The 13,620-nt window shown below is 49.4% G+C and overlaps 1 protein-coding gene across 1 annotated transcript in view; it reads left to right on the top strand.

The window, feature by feature from the left end:
• The window catches only part of LOC137414956 (E3 ubiquitin/ISG15 ligase TRIM25-like), a 1,058,494-nt gene that overhangs the window by 928,895 nt on the left and 115,979 nt on the right, over positions 1-13,620 (top strand). The gene's annotated exons all lie outside the window — the stretch shown is intronic.

A 13,620-nucleotide genomic window follows, 5' to 3' on the forward strand; every position in this document is an offset into this window, starting at 1 on the left:
TTCGGTCCCCATGGACCGGCCCTTTCCCTCTTGTCTCTCTCTCTCGCTCACTCTCACTCTTTTTCTCTCCTTCCCTTGCTCTCACACTCTCCCCCTCTCTCTCTCTCTCTCTCTCTCTCTCTCTCACACTCTCCCCCTCTCACTGTCCTCTCTCTCACACTCTCTCCCTCTCTCTCTCACACTCTGACCCTCTCTCTCCAACACTCTCCCCCTCTCTCTCACACTCTCCCCCTCTCTCTCTCCCACACTCTCCCCCTCTCTCTCTCACACTCTCCCCCTCTCTCTCTCACACTCTCCCCCTCTCTCTCTCTCACACTCTCCCCCTCTCTCTCTCTCACACTCTCCCCCTCTCTCTCTCTCACACTCTCCCCTCTCTCTCTCCCCCTCTCTCTCTCACACTCTCTCCCTCTCTCTCTCACCCTCTCTCTCCAACACTCTCCCCCTCTCTCTCTCACACTATCTCCCTCTCTCTCTCTCACACTCTCTCCCTCTCTCACACTCTCTCCCTCTCCTCTTTCACACTCTCTCCCTCTCTCCCCCTCTCTCTCACACTCTCTCTCTCTCTCCTCTCTCTCTCTCTCTCTCTCTCTCACTCTCTCTCTCACACTCTCTCCCTCTCACACACTCTCTCTCTCTCTCTCTCTCTCTCTCTCTCTCCCTCTCTCTCTCGCCCCCTGCTGGCCGTTTGTGTTTTGGGGCGTGGCAAGATGGCTGCGCAAGTGTGGTGAGGTGTGAGCTGCTCCAACCTCCGATCTTTCTACCCCCACCCCCCCTTGCTCGTTGCTCTTTCCTCTGTTTTTTCCACTTTTCTTTCTAATCCTCACATTGTCTACTCTCTGTCTGCCCCCACCACTCCATTTCAAAAACCCTCGACTGCAACTCCCCATCCCCCCCCCCCAGCTCCCCGCCCGCTCTGCCCTCCCTCTGCCCGCTCCCCCCCCCCCCACACCCCTTCCTTCCCCCCCCATCACGTTCCCCGCTTATGTTGCTGTCTCGATTCTTTTCCTTCCAGCTTCTTCTATTTTTCCTTTGGGATGCAGAGAGAGAGGGAGAGCCCACGCCTTTCGGTGAGGTCGACGGGTGAGTGGTATTCCTATCGACACTCTAAGGAGTTGCGATGGGTTTTCGCCCCCTTCCTCATTAAGAGGTGTGTTTTACCGCGTTCGTTTTTCTCGTGCTGGTACATGCCGAGTGGCGTTTTCTTTGCGGTTTTTTCCCCCCCTGCTTTTACAGAAAACTGTACCTGACCCCTCCCCTTTTTCCCCCGACCCCTCCCTTTTCCCCCGACCCCTCCCTTTTCCCCTGACCCCAACTCGGCTTAATCCGGGTAATTTGAATTAGTGGCCATTCAAATATTACGTAACGCTATGGGGGGTGGGGAGGGGGGGGTGTACGGCTGAGCGTTATGAAGTGTTACGAGGGGGTGGGGGGGGGGGTGTTCGCATCGGCGTTACGTAACAGTAGTGATCTAAGTTTTTAAAACCAAAAGTGGGATGACTACTCATCCCATTTTTGGTTTCAGCAAAAATGGGATGACTACTCATCCCATTTTTGGTTTCAGCAAAAATGGGATGACTACTCATCCCATTTTTGCTGAGACCATGTTGATACTGAAGTCGAAGTCACAACTAGAAACCACATTTAACTGTATTAAATTTAGTGCTCTTTATTACTCTTTATAATATTGACGCCACAACGAATTGTTTGTATAGCCTCTTAGGGTCTCGTAAGTTATTCCAGTTCCCATGCGGGTTCGCGTGCTTCGGTGGTCAGTATCGGGGTACCGGACTCGATTGATTGCTCCTGTGGAAGTTGGAGCCCCTCAGTGTCGACACCATCATCGTCTAGCCATTCCAGGACCGGCTCGTTCTCCTGGTACGCCACCAGGCACATTAGCTCCCGCTGTCGTCGTGCGGCTACGCGCTGCGGACGCATACGTTCCACACGCTGCTCCAGTTTTCTTGTCCTTGTGACAGCGGGCATGGGCCTTGCCTGACTTTATGGAGGATACAGTCCACAAGTTGAACAAGTCCGCCTCTGGAGTTCGGTTTCCAGAGTAGGACATGCGAAGTCATACGGGACTCCCTTTGGGAATTTTTTACGGGCTCCCGGCGTGAGAATGCTCTGCCCAAGGACAAGGCTCTGGAACAGCGTTGGAAACTTCCCATCGGTCGTGTTGCAAACGAGCCCGTCACCCGTCTGCTGCACGGGCAACGGGGGTAAAAGGAAGCGATCTCGGACTACACTGAACAACGAGCTTCTGGGCTCTCTGCAACAGTCTCGATCGTTACACTTGACCAGTTGTACCATATACTGACTCTCCCGTACATGTATCGCCTGCCAGTCTCTGTCCTTCTCAATAATATCGTCTTCCGCATCTGCCGAGATGTATTCTGCCACCGTTGGGAAGTCGTCTATGACAGTCTGAGACCAAACTTCCGCCAGGACCTTGCCCGCATGGGCGAAATTCTGGACTTCCAGCTCATCATCGACCGTCTTGCCCGATCCATCAAGATGACCCGAAGTGATCGTGGGGCAGCACGAGCCCTGCCAGGTCGTGGCTGAGCGGTGCCATACGTCGCTCAACCCGATTGAAGGCGCTCCTACCTGGGGCGTTGGTCGCGATGAAGAGGGCATCCAAATCATTCGTACAGAAATAGTCAATTGCACACTGAATCGTTTTCTCATAACGCGGATTTTCGTCCGGGCCGCCATCCACGGTCACAATCATGACAGGTTTTGGAAGACCGTCTTTGCACGACAAGCTGTCCCGAAATTCGGTCAAGGAACAAATGCGTTTCATGTCGTGGAGGTGGTTGAATGCAGTCGATGATGAATGCTTAGCACTCCTGATGCCGATATAGGTGGGGCCCGAGTACGTCACAGCACCACCGGTGATATAGTTACCCTTGATCATTACTGCAGCGATGACGGACGGCACCAATTTATGCCGGGAAGCAATGGCGAAGTCATGGTCACTCAATCGGACTTTGTATTCCATATGCACTTAACAAAGGCGCCTGTTTATTGGCGGCCGTTAGGCCAATAGGAACCCTGGCTTTGTCATCTTGGGAATGGAAGGTAACTTCATCAGGACCCAACAGGGATGCCAAGTTTTCGAGATTTGCGATAGATGCCCTGGCAAACATCGCATCTTTATGCCCGGAGTGTACGTCATTTTGAGCTCTCGACAGTTTTACTGGTACAGTTTTGCAGTGCCTCTTCCCCTCCCGCGTTGTAGAGTTGCGCGGCAGAAGGCGGAGGTAAACAGAACTTCGAGATAGCTGAAAGCCACGTTTTGTCAAGGCAGCGGTTAGGTCATCCAGAGTCTTGACCGTTCTAATGATCTCAGAACGTCGTCGCTCATCAGCCGCGGAACCACCTATAGCGATATCCACTTTAACTTTGTGAAGTAGGTTCTCATCAACTATCGCTGGCCTGCCCACAGTTGATTTTCGGAGTTGTTTACGTTGGTCTTCATCTAAGTTATCCAACTTTCGTTTGTAGTTATCCCGGTACCGTTGTTGCCGCTCTTTGTTTTTCACGCAGTTTTTGAGTTCAGATTTAAGCCCATCCAGTTTCTGCTGTTTCTGCTTCAGATCCCTACGCTCATCCGCTGATAAAAGTCCTTGGCCTTGACGTTTGGACAGATAATTCACTTCATCTTGTACAACGTTAAGGGTGGCGTCCAATGCTTGTTTTTTCGGCGCTAGCCGCACCTTGGTTTCCTCAGCTGAGCTGGTAGTCGCAACGGGTTGCACGGGTTTCGTCGGTTTGGGTGGTACCGCGGGTTCGATAGTGCCATCAGTCTCCTTCTCTGCTTGTAGTTGGTCTGTCGCCGCTGTCGGTACCTGAATAAAATAAAAATCCCTATTACTTTCCTTCGAGAACATTTTCAGACAATCGTCAAAAGTAATTCTCCAAAAATCTCAGGAGGAAATCGGCTCAATAAACCCGTTTAATTCAAATCCCCCATCTGTTGAACTTTCCCGTCACGTGGTCACCACTCATCAGCATCGTCAGTGAGTAATCGTACGATTATATTCTATATATTCGATTATATTCTAGTTCAAACCTATCAGTGGCAGATCCAGGAATTTGCCCTACGGGCGCACGGAAAAAGGCCCGATGAATCTCATTTGCACCCGCCCCGCACGACGGCCAAAAAGGGGACCCATAAATCCCCGTAATAGTCGAAAGGGGCGCCTTAGACACCCCGAGGGGGCAATTGCCCCCCCCCCCCCCACGGCCTGGAATCAGGGCGGTAAGCGTGGATGGTGTAAGCTACAATGCAAATTCATAGCAGCGGAAATGGGAACACTACATTTTGGTGGCAGGAAGCAGCACTGTATACAACGAGACCGCTCAGAGAGCGAGACTTGGCGAAACGACGTGAACTTGGTGTCAAATTAAAGCCAATATATGGTTTCATATAAGTGTTTAAGAGGAACTATAGCGCTAAAGTACAAAATATTTGATTTATAAGGGTTTGAAAATACGGTGTTACCCAGGGGTAGGGGGTTTTGACTTTTCAATGTCATCAGAGGTCAATGATTTTGGTACCAAATGAAAGCCAGCATGCGACTTACTATATGTGTTTTAGAGGAAGTTTTGGTCTAAACCTAAACCGTAAGATTTTGGCCGATTTTGATAAAATTGACCTCTGGTCAATGACTCAGAGCCAAATCCGGAAAAAAACCGGACGATATTTCTTAAAGCTAGTACCATTGTACCAACCTGCAACAGCTCCAGTTTTTGTGGAAATAGTTGAATCTGCTATTTAGGCATTTCGGGATAGAAATAGAATGTAGTTCCCGGTTGTGACTAAATGGCATAAAATTTGCGGTGTGTATACTATATTATCGCCCAGTCAACACGGAACGCACGCCAGAAACAATATCTTAAAAATTGCTCATTTATTACCATGATTACAGTTTCAACATAATTTATAGATAGATAAGTTCTCCTATATATTCTGAATGATACATTTTCATGATATTGAGAATATTAGCTGTATTTGCAGGGAATTATATTGTGAGTCGCATCACTCTCATTTGAAGGACATGAAAATGTACATACCTTTGACCAAAATGAAAGCATCCGGCCCTTTCGTTCTAGTTGCTTCTGTTTCCATTCTTGTAGCTTTTCCGTCACAGCAAGCTGAATGTCGTGTTGCTTTTTCAGTTGGGCCCATATTTTGGCGACTTGTAATTGCACAGCTTGTTTAGAAGTTGAGGGGTTTGCCTTGGAAAATCCGTCGATTAAACTCTTATATAGCTTTTCTTTTATATTCATGGCCGCCATGCTTGAAATGTGTGTGGTTCATGCGTTTGCTCACCAATCACGCGACTGCCGACAAAATGGCGTTTCTTCGGAAGGTAAAGGTCACCCCAGCTTGCAACCCCACCTGGCGAATCGTTCATAATCACCTCAACCTAAGGTGCACCGCAGTGCGCAAAACAGATGTTCTTTGCCGCAGCAACGATCGCGTGTTACTCTAGGCTGATTACTATTTTGCCGGTGCTCACATCTATTTCCGGGTTAGGTGTTCATGTTGCTTTGTTTCTGATTATTTTTTCTTTGAAATTTAAGAAGTGTAAAACAGTTTTTAACTATTTATAATCTGGATAAACATATATTGTTATGCTAGTTTCCTGAGATTATATTATATATCGCATTATTTTATTTTGCCAGTAAACATCTACTAAAATGACTAAGCTCCTCCCCAATCCCCTAACCCCCAACCCTAAATTCCCCCCCCACCCTCCGCCCCCCCCCCCACCATGTTTCAGAGGTTGCACTGGTCTGTGCAAGCAGTAGATCGCAAAATGTATATTCGGGGGGGGGGGGGGGGGTTGTAGTGAGCGACGCTTAGGGGGTGTCTGGCCGAACGTTACGAAGCGTTACGAGGGGGTGGGGGGGTGTCAAATTTCGGGAAAAAAAGCGTTACGTAATATTTGAATGGCCCCTTACGACCACATCAAAGCACAAAACCTTCACACATAAACAAACGCCACCCACAAGACACTTTGTGGCTCACAAACCAATCCACTCTACAACCATTTCATCACTCTCACCCACCCCCACTACAAATTACTCATGTCCCAATTTATGAGCAAGTACTGAAACCCTGGCACAGTAAACATCAAGGCAACTGACCTTAAGTGCAGGTCGACGAAGGTTTGTCGGATCCAAGAGTGCCATCACCCTACTGAATCCTCAATTTATCTCATGGGGCCTATCAATTTTCCTGAAATTTCTATTTTATCCACTATAATAATAATAATACATTTATTTTATATAGCGCTTTTCAAGAAGCCCAAAGTGGTAAGCATTTGGATCCGCCTCCTCTGGTGACCTTTACTACACAACTAAATGTGACTACAACAGCTCTGCCCCTCTACTGTGTGAGGGCTATTGGATGAGTTGTGCAGCCAAAACAACATAGCCCACGAGTGCCCACAAGGGCGCGATCCACCATCCATCCTTCGGCCCCCTGCAAGGGCCACGGCTCCACTAGCCCAAGCTGGCCAATTTGGTGAGCACCTGCTGCCAACTCCACCATTCCCAAGGCCTCGGACCTGATGGGCACGGTCGCAGTGCGTGGCATTCCCATCACATCCCCTGCACCTCTCACATTCCCCAGTCCGACCACATGCAGTCCCTCAGTACCCACCCACATATGACCACACCCAAGGACCAGTCGACAGCCATGCTCCACCAGGAGACTCAATCCCAGAAGACGTGGTCAAACACCTCGGCCACCCACACCACCACGTTGACCTCCTGACTGCCCAACCCCATCTCTTCAACACCACGTCCCAATATTGGCGCCGGCGCCCCCGCAGCCAGTTGAAGGCTGTGTCCTGCTACTTTATTCAATTTTTGTCCCAGACTCCAACAATTTGGTCCAACACACCTGGATCAATAATGGTATCACTGGCCCAGTGTCCACCCTGGCCTCACAAAATTCACCCTCAATTTTACATCTAACCCTCAAATTACCCGTGCCAATTGTTCCACATTTCATTATTTTCACCAAAGAAGGGCGCTTCTCCATACACTTGCCAGCAGAGCATGGCCCCGTATGCTCTGCTCATTCCAATTAATCAATCCCAGGGCTCTCTTCCCAAGCCGAGAGTCCACACATCACAACAGAATATCTGTGGAAGATCATGCTCACACCATCAAGTTCCACAGATGCCCCAATGGTTGTCCAGTGGGCGATATCCATTCCTGTACATGCGGTTCGACTCGCGTCCATAGAACAGCACAGCATGGCAGATCACCACATGCTGGCTGCCCCGGAGTCTCAGGGAGAGGCTGCCAGGCCGCATGCCCGGGCGGTCACCACATCAGGCCCTTGTTGGCCGTCCATGGTGCCACCACCAAAGCAAGATCTGCAACACCTCCCCCTAGTGGTCCTCATGATACACCATACCAGGTGCCTGTGAGAAACCACCCCTTGGACCTCCGGATGTCTTAACCCCCACCAGGGTCCGACGACCCGAGACACTCGCTCTGGTGGTGCCCCGATGGACAAGGGACGCCACACTCCACCATACCCCCGTGGGGCCAGGGTCGTACCACGACACCCGTAGTCGGACCCCACGTCCAAATATTGCCAGCACACCTCCCCAGCTGGCTGGCATCATCCAATTTCCAAGTGGAGCAATTTCCCACGAGGCCGACCAACCTCTCCTAGTCCGAATTCCACAGCCCGGTGACCAATTCCCTTCAGGGCTGTGCCAAATTAATTTCCCATTTCAATTTCAATTTCTTTTTAAAAATTTCGGCCTCGTGTGCCCAACCGCAGCTGCAGCTAACAACCCCTTCTTTGGGTTTTTCTGCCCCTCCCTGCAGCTGTTCCAAATTCACTATGGGGATCACTTTTTCCAAGGCTCTATTTCCTGACTCCTCCATGTCCGAGTCCAGCCCGGGGCCAAAATACCCCCTCCCCCCCACCCAACTGTGTATCCAATTTCCGAGCCTCTGGTGCCCAAATGTGGTTCGTGGTGAGGGTGCCCTGGGTCACCTTAATCTCATCCTGGGGATATTTGACGGACCGACTCACCTCATCTCCCAGACTCTGTTGGACCCGGGCAATCTCTTCCTCGATGGTATTGTCCAAAGGGCTCGGCCGTTCATGTGTCAAATCATTAATCTCATCCCCAACCAATTGTGGCCCCAGCAGGTCTTTATTTATAAACACCCGGGCTGGTTCCGTTTCACGGGCCTCCAATATTTTCTCCACCTCTTGCTCCAAATCACCTTCCTGGTGCTGCAAAAATTCAAATTTCTCCCCCTGCTGGTGCATTTTGGCATCCTCGCCAATCCGACAGCCTTCCAGGTCCTCGTTTAATAAATAAATCTTATTTACTTCCAAACATTCCCTCTCCTGTGCCCCAACTTTATCAGCCTGGGTTACACCCTCCAATTTTCAGTGCCATCTATTCCCCCGTTACTTTGTCAATTCGTTCCCCCAGTTTTTGTGTTATTCCCCCAATTTTCCCTTCCAATATGGTTATTCATTTCCCTAATTTCATCCCCTTGTTCACTCATTCGTTCGTTCATTCCCTCTATCTTTCCCTCCAATCCATCAATTTTATTTTCCATTCACTTAATTTTGCTTTCCATTCGTCCCCCACGCTCATTCTGAGCATTAATTTTTTTCACTCTAACCATTTGTCCAATACCATTTCCCTTGTGTACCCGTATTTACATTTTCTTCACTTCATTCCATGGGGTCTTCAATCGTTTAATCAATTCTCCCTTCCTTCGTTCACTCAGTCCCTTCATAGTTTATTTGAGCAAGGCCTGGAAAGTCATCGGATATTCTTCCTCGTTCGATCGCTCAGGAACCGGGAAGGTTCCAATCCTATCCTATCCTCAAAACCCTCTATCCCGGCTCGCTTTCTTGCTCTTCAGGACCCTTCATCTGCTCTGCCATTTCATTCGCGTCCGCCATTACGTGCTGACAAAGCAGTTTTCCCGCACGTGCTTAATTTTACCTCAGGATAAAAAAGATTTAAATTTATCGTCGCGCTGCCTTGCGCTCTTCCCGACACCAATCAACTATAAAATTTGGACACCCCGGTCACTACGATCACGCCCCCTCGACAAGAGAAAGTTGACAGTTAAAAATTTAGATGTAAATGTAAAATCGTGTTCGCTCCTCGTGTGCGGCCTTGTAGTTGTACCCCCGTCGGTGTTTGTTATCTTTATCGTGTTTTGCTTGGCTCTTAGTTTTTTTCCCTTCTACCCTGAACATAATACTCTGTCTAACATTCTAAATCCCCACCTCCCCCCCCCCCCACCCCCAAAAACCACACACACAAAAAAAAAACATTTATTTTCCTTTCTCCACGTGTACTGTTGACTCATCCTGTATTTTCTGTCCAGGTGTGCTGTTCGCCCCGCCCCCATTAACTCCTTGCCATCCACCGTTTGCCCTTCACGTGACTCGTGGTGGTCCCTCTCGGCTCTCCCCCCGTTGGTATTTTTGTGCACATAAGATTGTTCACGGTTCTGTTTAAATATTATTTAAATATGTATAACCTTTCCCCTTCAGTGTTTTACTCAGTGGTATTTTACAACACGCTGTTTTTCTTCCTATTTAAAAGGCTTTTCTCAATTTCCTCTCCAACTCATTCCACCTCAAAAAAAAGAAATTCAATATCTTATACGTCTCCCTCACTACATGGTCTAAATTCACATTCATTCCATCCCTCCTCCATCATTCTGAACCGGATTGCTAACTTGAAAATCACAACAAACCCAATTTGTTTTCATTGTTCGTCTTTCATTAATCATCCACTTTCTAAACTCCCCTCTTGCCCCTCCCTTCCAAATCCCTCCCCTTGCACCTACACTCCTAAACTCCCCCCTTGCCCCACCACTCTTAAACTTCCCCCCTGCCCCTCCACTCCTGAACTCCCCCCTTGCCCTTCCACTCCTGAACTCCCCCCTTGCCCTTCCCCTCCTAAACTCCCCCCTCACTCCTCCCCTTCAAAACTCCCCCCCAACCCCTCCCATTCAAATCTCCCCCCATACCATTCCTCTCCAATTCTCCCTCCTCCCCCCTCCTCCTCAAAGCTGCCTCCTCCCCACTTCGTCTCCCTTCTATCTCATACCTCCACCCCCCCCAACCTTCTTCTTTCCTCTGCCCCCCCCTCAAACAACCCCTCACTGTGCCTCATCCCTTCACCTTCAAACCTTTCATCCTCCTCATCCTTCCCTTTCTTGGAACTCTTCTGCAATCGCTGACACACTAACAACTGCTCTCCCTACCTCCCCTCTCATCCTTCATCTTACCCAACTCCTCCCCTCCCCTGTCCTCTACCCGATGCTCCCCCTCTCTCTTCATTAACGGTATGGACCTCAAACATCCGGGGCCTTCGCTCAAACCTGACTGATCTCTCCATACAGGTTGCTTCTGACAATCCAGACTTGATCTGCTTAACAGAGACTTTCCTCCCTCAAGATGTCTCTGATTCCTTAATATCTCTTCCTGGTTACTCCCTCCTCCGGTATGATAGACCTGAGCCTCGGCCTGGTGGTGGGGTGGCTATCTTTATCAAAAACTCTCTTCCTCACTCTCCTTGCACTGCCCTCTCTCCTCCTCACCCCCAGGAGTACCTCTGGCTACGGCTTCCTCTCTGCTCCCACCTTTTGTTCATATGTGTTCTGTACCGTCCCCCAAACAGTGATGACTCCATCTACATTTCACTGTCCGACAACATGGACCAACTTCTATCCACTCATCCCAACTCTCTCTTCCTCATATGTGGTGACTTCAATTGTCATCATGCCACCTGGTTGGGTGTGGGTTCCTCTCTCACCAGTCACGGCACCTCAGCAAAGGACTTCTGTGACTCACTGGGATTGACACAATCTGTCAATTTCCCGACCCGGATCTCAGCCAATGGAGTATCTTCTCTTCTAGACTTGGTTATGACTAACTTCCCTGCTAATGTCTGCTGCTCTTCTTCTGCTCCAATCGGTTCTTCTGATCATGTGCTTGTCAAAGTGGACATCTCTCTGGCCATTCTCAGAGAGCCTCCTCAGCGTCGACGAGTCTGGCATTTCACTCAGGCCGAATGGGACGGTCTTCAAGCAGCCATCAATCGTCTGGATTGGTCTCCCATCTCCACTGCCTCTGACATAAATTCTTCCTGGAAATTCTTCCAAAGCAAACTGATCTCTCTCATGCACAGATTTATCCCATCTCGCCTTCAGTTGTCTTACCCTTCCTCCCGTCCATGGTACACTGAATCTTGTGGTGAGGCAGTTGCCCTGAAACAACTTGCCTTTGCCTCTTGGAAGGCTAATCCAACTGAAGGAAATCTCAGTTCCTTCCACCAAGCTCGGAACAAGTATGTGTCTACCCTCAGGAGTGCCAGGAAGCACTATCTCTCCTCACTCAAGAATGAACTCTCAAACCTGTCTCCTTCCTCCAAATCCTGGTGGCGTCTGGTCAAATCCGTTTCTGGTGTTTGTTCCCCCTCCATCCCCTCCCTTACCTCAAATGGCCACACAGTTGACATCGCACGTGACAAAGCCGAATGCCTCAACTCTGTGTTTGCCTCAAAATCCTTAGTCCCAAACCCATCTCTCTCTGTTCCCACCTTTCCCAGTCGAACCAAACTGCTCCTGGACTCTGTAACCTTCTCTCCTGACAAGGTGGAGGAGTTTTTGTCAAACCTCGACTCTGATTCTGCAACTGGACCAGATGGCATCAGCCCACGGGTCCTAAAATCCTGCTCTGCCGCTCTATCTCACCCTCTCTCTGTTCTTTTCACCCTATCTTTTGCTCAAGGTCATCTGCCAGCATCCTGGAAATCAGCAAACATTACCGCTTTACACAAAAAAGGTGCAAAAACAGATCCTTGCAACTACAGACCAATCAGCCTGCTCCCAATTATCAGCAAAGTCATGGAATCCATCATTGCTTCGGATATGAAATCTTTCCTCTTCTCCAATGGCTTGATCTCTGATCATCAATTTGGTTTCAGACCAGGTCACTCTACTCTGGACATGCTGCTTCTGCTGTCTCAACAATGGATGGAGGTCCTCAATGCCAAACAGGAAATCAGAGCTGTCTCCCTTGACATATCACGTGCCTTCGATACGGTCTGGCACCCAGCTCTGCTCACCAAACTCTCCTCCTATGGTATCCATGGAAATCTCCATGCATGGCTTGCGGACTTCCTCTCTGGTCGTAGTCAACGTGTGGCCCTGAATGGATTTCTCTCATCTCCCCTTCCCGTTCAGGCTGGAGTTCCCCAAGGCAGTGTGCTGGGCCCTGTGCTTTTTCTGGTCTTTATCAATGATCTCTCCGACTCTCTGGAAAATCCTCTGTATCTCTTTGCTGATGACTCCACTCTCTGCCGCTCCATTCCTCTTCCCTCAGATCGGCAGTCTGCAGCCTCCTCACTCTCTGAAGACCTGGACAAAATCACAGACTGGTCAAACATGTGGAACATGTCTTTCAATCCTGACAAATCTCACACTCTTACTATGTCTCTCCGAAAAGATCGACTGGACAACCCTCCCATCTACTTTCTCAACAATCCTCTCCAAGAAGTTCTGTCGCTCAAGCTTTTTGGTCTCACCATCTGCCATGATCTTTCTTGGGAAAACCACATTTCCAAGCTGGCCTCCAAAGCCAGTCGCCGACTGGGCATCCTCCGTCGTGCGAAGTCCTTCCTAGGCACACCTGAGCTCCTCACCACATACAAGGCTTTCATCCGCAGCTCAATGGAATACTGTTCTCCCCTATGGGCTGGTGCTCCTGCCTCACACCTGGCTCGGCTTCACGCTGTTGAATCCAAAGCTTTCAAAATCATTGGAATCTCCCGCGATGAAGCTATCTCTGAGGGCCTTTCACTCACTCACCGCAGGCAGGTAGGTGGTCTTTCTGTCTTCTACCGACTCCTCTCCGGCCTTGCTCCCCCAGCTCTCTCTGTGCTCTGTCCCCCAAATATTCCTACAGGTCGCACAAGATCTGCCAGCCACCCTCTGATGGTTAAACTGCCGAAATCTCGGCTCTCTGCTCACCTTCACTCTTTCATTCCTCTTTTCTCCCGCCTCTGGAACAAACTCCCACACTCACTTCAATCACACTCCTCCCTCCAGGTCTTCAAAACAGCTGTTCACCACCATCTCTTATCTTCCCCCATCCAAAACCTTGATCTTTTCTACCCCGACTAATTCACCCCAGATCCACCTTGTTTGAAATTCCAACTTCTTTCCTGGAAGTCTTGGCAGTGTCCATATGTTTTATACCTCTCTCACCCCCCCCCCCCCCTTCCCATGCCTCCTCCCCAAAGCCCTCTCCCTCCCACAGTTCTCTCGATGTCTCCATGTCTCTCGGTCCCTGCTCTCAAATGTTGTGTTTGTGTCCTTCCCCCTCTCTCCCCATCTTGTCTACCGCTCCCGATGTTATTTGTTTTGTGTGTCTGTTTGTCTTTCTGTGTGATTAATGTTCGCTCTTTCACGAGCCTCGATCTTGTATACAAAAAAAAAAAAAAAAAAAAAAAGACCAAAACTACCCTGAAGACCCCTAAAAACTCAAAAGGTCATGAAGACACAATGGACCCCAAACACCCAAAATACCTG

The sequence above is a fragment of the Myxine glutinosa genome, chromosome 1 (assembly GCF_964187855.1).
Source record: "Myxine glutinosa chromosome 1, kmMyxGlut1.1, whole genome shotgun sequence".
Taxonomy (NCBI): domain Eukaryota; kingdom Metazoa; phylum Chordata; class Myxini; order Myxiniformes; family Myxinidae; genus Myxine; species Myxine glutinosa.